This window comes from Panthera leo, chromosome B4 (genome assembly GCF_018350215.1).
Source record: "Panthera leo isolate Ple1 chromosome B4, P.leo_Ple1_pat1.1, whole genome shotgun sequence".
Taxonomy (NCBI): Eukaryota; Metazoa; Chordata; class Mammalia; order Carnivora; family Felidae; genus Panthera; species Panthera leo.
Genome location: NC_056685.1, coordinates 46,389,037 through 46,395,387, shown reverse-complemented (window position 1 = coordinate 46,395,387; position 6,351 = coordinate 46,389,037).

Here is a 6,351-nt window from a genome sequence, read left to right as displayed (position 1 = left end):
TCATCACATTCTGTTACACATCCCTGAAGGCAGGAAATTTGCTTGGAGGATGTATTCATGGCGACGAGATGAGGTTAGAAAAAGCGCAGGTCTGGTTTCATGAGCTGAAGAAGAATGTGCGGTTTGGCCTGCGGAGAAGGAAAGGGCCCCTCGACCCCCTGCTTCCGGGGGCTGTGAGGGGCAGGCGGGAAAGCGACTGAGCCGAAACAGAATGTGTGGGTGAAGCAAGAGGACAGAAGAGCCTTGTGGGTCATGGGGCAGGTACCAGGGCCCTGCCCTGTCAACAGCCCTCCCGGGGACAGCTGGAAAGGTTTTCTGGGAGAAACCCACCTCGGCACCCATCAGAAAGTTACAACGTGAGCAGCGAGGAAAGAAACCAAAATGAGCTTGGATCCTCACCAGGATAAAACGGGATTTGCTAAGGAAAGGGGTAAGAGCTATGCCATCGCCTTTCTTGGCAACCATTCAGAACGGCCATCTCTTCTGAGGGCCGGGCCGGGCCCCTCTCTGAAGACCAGTGAGAGAGCACCCTGGAGCCTTAGCCACCTGGAAACACCGTGCTGGGTGCCTTACGTGCAACCCCACGTACCCCACGTACACGCTCTGGGAGGGAGGAACTGTGGTGACCCTCACACACAGCTGAGCACCACAGGCTCACACACTGAACTCAGGGCCAAGATGCCAACGCGGCCACAGGGGCCTTAGGTCACGGCAAGGCGTTTGAACTTTACCCGGAGAGAAAGGAAAAGCACGTGAATGACTGTGAGCAGGAACACGACACCGCCGTGGTTTAAAGGGAAAATTCTGTGGAAGGGAGACCGGAAGGGAATGCAAGCGGAGGTGTGAAGAGCAGTCACGAAACTCTCAGAGGACGGGGGCCTAAGGTGGGATGGTGGCATGGGGGTGGGGAGAAGCGGGCAGTTCGAGAGAAGCAGGATCGACAGGACTTGGAGGTGACCGGGTGAGTGAGGTGAGGGAGAAGGGGTCCAGGGCAGTGCCCAGGATGTTGGCTGGAGCGGGGTGGATGGAGCTGCCACTCTCTGTGGCAGGGAGCCCAGGCGAGAAGCAGGTGACCGAGAGCAGCGTCCACGCGATGGTCGTGCGGGAGCACCTGAGGAAGTGCTACATCAGGAAGTGCCACTGAGGCAACTCTGTCTCCACCGGGACCATCCTAGGGCACGTCACCATCTTTCTTCCCTGGACTCCCACGGTGGCCTCCTGACTGGTCGCACCTCCCTTTGGTCCGTTTCTATACAACATCCAGAGGGACTTTGCTTTAAAACTCTCACTTTGCCCTTAGACTGAAATGTATGTTCCATTTCATGTCCTGCCAGGCCTTGTGTGATTTGGCCCCTGAGCACTCTTTCCCCTTCCTTTCTTTATAATCTCTTCCTTCTATCCTCCAGCCTTGGTGAACTTCTGCTTCCTTGAACACAGCGAGCTCTTTATCACCCCCAGAGCCTTTGCACTAGCTGTTGTGTCTGCCAGAAATCCTTTCTACCTTCTTTTTCAAGTGGCTGGGCCCTCTTCTCTTCCCATAGGCCCTAACCTAACCCCCTCATCCTCAAAAAAGTCTATAATGGCCCCTCTGTCTAAACTAGGGTCCCCCACAGTTTTCTATCATAGCATTGTATTTATGTTTTCCTTCTTAATGCAAGCCAGTATTTGTGATTTGGGGACTTACTCTTTTTTTCTTCCCTCTTTCTTGATAATAAGGAAGAACCGCATACCTGGTTTGTTCTCCATTATATCCCCTGACCTAGTTCAGGGTCATCATTTAGGGATGAATTTAACCTTTAAGTAACAGACAACTGAACCAACAGTAGCTTAAACTAATACAGTTTTTTTTCTCGCATAGCAAGAAATCTAGTGGTAGGTTCATTAGCTCAATGCTTACATCTCTGCACTTGCCTTGCTGTTTCCCTCATGGCTGCAAATGGCTGGCGCAGCTCCTGCCATTGCACGTTCGTCCATGTTCAAGGTAGGAAAAAAGGGAGAGGAGGAAAGGCTGTATCAGTAGTATCATCTAATTTTATGAGTAAACAAGCAGACACTCCCCCAGCAGATTTCCACTTATATCTAATGGGCCAGGACTGACATAGAGCCCCCATACCTGCAACAGAGATGGGGTAAGTGTGTGTGTGTTTAACTTTCCAGCCTCTGGAGTGGGGAGCAACAAGGGAAAATGACATTCAGAATGGCTTCGGAGTAGCTAATCTACAGGGGTTTCTGCAAGAGGACAGTGAGTAGGGCTGTTTACCTGGAATCAAGAATTTGGGACAGAGAGAAATGAGAGACAGCTGAAGAGATGGGTGGAGGCCAGATTGCAGAGGATCTTAAAGGTTTTAATTCTACATTCTCACTTTTTTTTTTTTAATGTTTATTTATGAGAAGGGGCGGAGAGAGGGAGGGGCAGAGAGAAACGGAGACACAGAATCTGCTCCAGGCTCTGGCACAGAGCCCCATGCGGGGCTCGAACTCACAAACCGTGAGATCATGACCTGAGCCAAAGTCGGGCACTTAATCAGCCAAGCCACCCAGGCGCCCCCTCTACATTTTCACTTCTGAGCTGGTGCAAATGGCTTCGCACTTGGCTGCCTTCCTCTGCCAGTGGTTCCTGTTCCCCCATCTCTCCTCTCTCCCCCTTTGAAAGCCCAGAAGAGTGGAGTGCCATCAAAGTGCAGAAGGGATTGATTTTCAGTCCCCCTACCCCACAGTGAGGACAGGGGGTGACTGGATGGTAATACAGCGAATTAAGAAAAAAAGAGGGACAGGAGTGAAGGAAATAAAATGTTTATCTTCAATCTCGATTTAACAATGAAAAACAACCACAGAAACCAGGGTTTCCAATTGCCAATCTGTGAACTAGTGAAGGTAACATCTTTTCCTGACTCCCATGTACTTCTCGTCTGTATCTTTCCCAAAATAGAACGTTATGAAAAGGCCCTCTGGCCCCATCTCCCTCCTTCTCTCCCTGGGATCTGGAGTAGAGCATATAGTTAATATTTGAGATTATTGTGTAATGAAGTTGGAAACCAGGAAACAGTAGAGTACAGATATTAACAAATTATCTCAACTATGCTCAGGGTCTGATGCTTAGGACCACAGCCTGGAACTGCGTATATAAGGATGCTGTCTCTGCCTTCAGCCAGAAGCCATCTTCCTGTGGCATTAATACCCTTGTATGTTTTGTGAGCACCACCCAGTAAGCTTTGTCCTGTACATAACCCAGCACGATACCTCACTCTCCTGCTTACACGAGTGCTTAATGGCCGTCAGGTGATTGTGGCTGTGACTACAGTGGAACATTTGGCTGAGTTCAGGGAACTGGTCATCACTTGTTTAAGGAAGACCTCCTTCATTTACATTTGGCTTCTTCACTCTTGAGTAAAATTACTTTGATCTTGAGCACAGTAATTAAAGCTTCATAGCATTTGGTTGAATGCCATGGATCTTGCCTTTGATTGAATTTATATTCTTGACTAGCTCTAGGCTTTCTCTTTAGAGATGTTTTGTTTCTCTAGCAATCATCATCCTGTAGAAGTTTGGGGAGAGACCCAAGCGATGTGCACAAATGCAGAACGGAGAATCCATCTGTGTGAGGTGGAAATGCCAAAGTGGACTGAAAGTGTGGCAGGAATCGGTATGGGCTGCATAGAGCAACCTCGTAATCAAACTTCAGATAAAACTTGAGTTAAGTTTTCCTTGGCAATGAGTTCATTAGACCCTCATCAGAAAGTCATGTTATGAGCTGGCTCAAACCCAGCTTCTTTTCATGTCTTGCCTCTTCTCCTCTCCTGGGCTCCTTATCCTCCAATAGCATGAGAATACATGCTGGTTCTCCAAAAGTACCCCTCACTTTCCCCACTCCGTGCCTTTGCTCATGCTGCTCCCACACCTAGAACCTCCCCTTGCCTCCCTATCCATCCCTCACATCCCAGCTGAAGTGACTTCACGTTCTTCTCTGATTCCCCCAGTTACACCCCTCTTCCCCATGTCACCCCCAGAGTATAAGGATATGTGCACAGTGGATGCTCAGTCTTGCTGATGTAGATTGTTTTGAATTTTTAAATGAGAGCTATTGGTAACTAACATCTATGGAGCGTTCGTCATGTCCCAGGCATGTCCCTAGGCAAACTCATTATGTGAATTATTTATTCTATACAACAACCCTGTGAGGTAGTCACAGGCGCCGCCATTTCTATCCCATTTACAGATGAACTGGGTCAGCTCAGGAAGGTTCATTAACATGTGCCAGGCTGCACAGATGGTACATGACAGAGCTAGAATGGGAGCTCAGGAAGTTTGACTCCAGGACCGAATACTCCTAAACATTCAGTTCAACATCTGGCAAGAAGGAAAGGAGGCCAAGAGGGAATATACTGGGTGGACGCTCCCTCCCTGTATAATTTATTCTGAGGCTGAGCCAAAGTGACAATGATATAATCCCTGTATCCCTAGGGTACATGGCATGGCCTGAAATTTCGGTGAACCAAACTCCAGGAACTTAAAACTCCAGAAACAACACAGATACCCAGCAGCAACCTATTCGCTACCTGTCAAACCAGCAGCCTTGGTCTGTCCCGTCTCTCTCTCCCCCTCTACAGATTAAAATTCAGCTAAAAGAAGTTCATATGCCACCATTGCAAACACAGGACTATTGCCCCTCCTTAAACAATGTCCACAACATACTTTTGAATATATCATGTGTGTCTGTAATCATGTTGTCTCCACTCTGATTTTAGAGTCCTTTCTTATGGGCCACCAAATGGGGGCATTCACACAGGGTGTTTGCGGGATGAGCGGAGTGTGTTTCATGAACAGAGAGGCCTCAACCAGAGGCAGATCCCTGTCAAGCCTCAGCCATTCTAGAAACCAAGAGAAACGTTCAGCACTTGGTTGTGTCTGCAAAGGCCCCATGGAGGAAACAGTTATTGGAGTCTATGTAATTCTTAGGAGAAGGGCTTGGTGGTCGTTGGACAATACCGTCCTTGATTCCTTCCCTTTTACAGAAAATGAGGTGTCCCACTGTCCATCGAGACCTATCCTGTCACCTCTGCTGGGGCCAGGTCTCACTTCCATAAGAATTCTGGACTATCTTACTCCACCCTTATGATTTCAATCTTTCCCTCTTCCCTGGCTCTCTCCTCTCCAACGTATGATCATCTCACACCCTCCAGTTAAAACAGAGAAACTTGGGGCGCCTGGGTGGCTCAGTCGGTTAAGCGTCCGACTTTGGCTCAGGTCGTGATCTCACGGTCTGTGAGTTCGAGACCCGCATCGGGCTCTGTGCTGACAGCTCAGAGCCTGGAGCCTGTTTCAGATTCTGTGTCTCCCTCTCTCTCTGCCCCTCCCCTGTTCATGCTCTCTCTCTGTCTCAAAAATAAATAAACGTTAAAAAAAAATTAAAAAAAAAAAAACAAAGAAACTTCCCTTGGTCCTGTCTTGTTTTCCAGGTACCATTTCATTTCCTCCACAAATTGCCTTACAAATTACACACAGGGGCACCTGGGTGGCTCAGTCGGTGGAGCATCCAACTTCGGCTCCAGTCACGATCTCGCAGTTTATAGGTTTGAGCCCCGCATTGGGCTCTGTGCTGATGGCTCAGAGCCTGGAGCCTGCTTTGGATTCTGTGTCTCTCTCTGTCTTTCCTCCATTCACATTCTCTATGAAAATTAATTACTTAATTAAAATAAAAACAGATTACACACAGAGTATTCATTTCCTTGCCTCTCGTTCACTCTGTTGATAGACATTTATGTTCTCTGAAAGTGATCCTCATTCACAAAGTCCAGCAAGCACATTTTGGTCTTTATCAGGGTAAATGGCTCCTCTGTACCATTTGATAGAGACACCACCTTCTCCCTTGCATTCCTCCTTTGACACCTGTGATCTGTCATTCTCGAGGTGCACCCACCCCAGACTACTCCCTACTGCCTTCACTCCCCACCCTGCCCTTAGGTTGCTGTGGTTCTCGGGGGGGGGGGGGGGGGTAGAGTCGAGTAATACTCTACCCTCTTTCTGCCACATCAGTTGCTCTGCACACCCTCCCAAGGGAGCCCACACCCTCCCAAGGGAGCCCATCCATGATGTCACAGATCACGTGCCTGGGTTCTGTGACCATCCATGTGCCAGTGACTCCCAAGTGTTCGATTCCAGCCCAGACTTAACTTTTGTATGCATCCCATCTCCTTTCAAAAGGTGGCCTGCAGGCATGTGGAACTAAGAAATGGGTCCATTGCTAAGACCTACACTGAACAGACCCCCTCTCAGTGATGCAAAAACATAAGACCTTTGAAATAACCACTTGTGGGGGGTTAATAGGTAATTGATAAGGCCTGCCCTTTTCTG